The sequence below is a fragment of the Fukomys damarensis genome, unplaced genomic scaffold (assembly GCF_012274545.1).
Source record: "Fukomys damarensis isolate Sample0158 unplaced genomic scaffold, DMR_v1.0_HiC HiC_scaffold_18, whole genome shotgun sequence".
Classification (NCBI taxonomy): domain Eukaryota; kingdom Metazoa; phylum Chordata; class Mammalia; order Rodentia; family Bathyergidae; genus Fukomys; species Fukomys damarensis.
In genome coordinates, this window is record NW_022900930.1 from 12,968,969 (window position 1) to 12,969,340 (window position 372).

Genomic DNA, 372 nt, shown 5'->3' on the forward strand with positions numbered 1-372 from the left:
ATCCGCCTTCGGAATTCCCAGCCCCGGCCTTCCAAAGCTGCCCTCCCGCCAGAGTAAGAGCAGCCCACGGTGACGGAGCCCTCGGCGTCTCCAGGCCCCCTCAGCGCCGGCTCTCCGATTCCACTCCGTCCCCTCGCTCGGGTCCTCGTCCTTCCCAGCCCAGGTCCCGCTGGGCCGGCTGGATGAAGGGATGCACGGCACCTCTGCCTGTGCCCGAACAAGCACTGTGGTGAAGGAAGCTGCAAACCCCGTTCCTGCAGAGCTGCGAACAGCCACTACCGAAGAGAGGTGCAAAGCAAGGCCGGGCTGGGGGTCAGCCCGAGCCGAGTCCTGGGCTAGGGGCGGAGCCTCGCTGTGGCGAGCGGGAGGGAC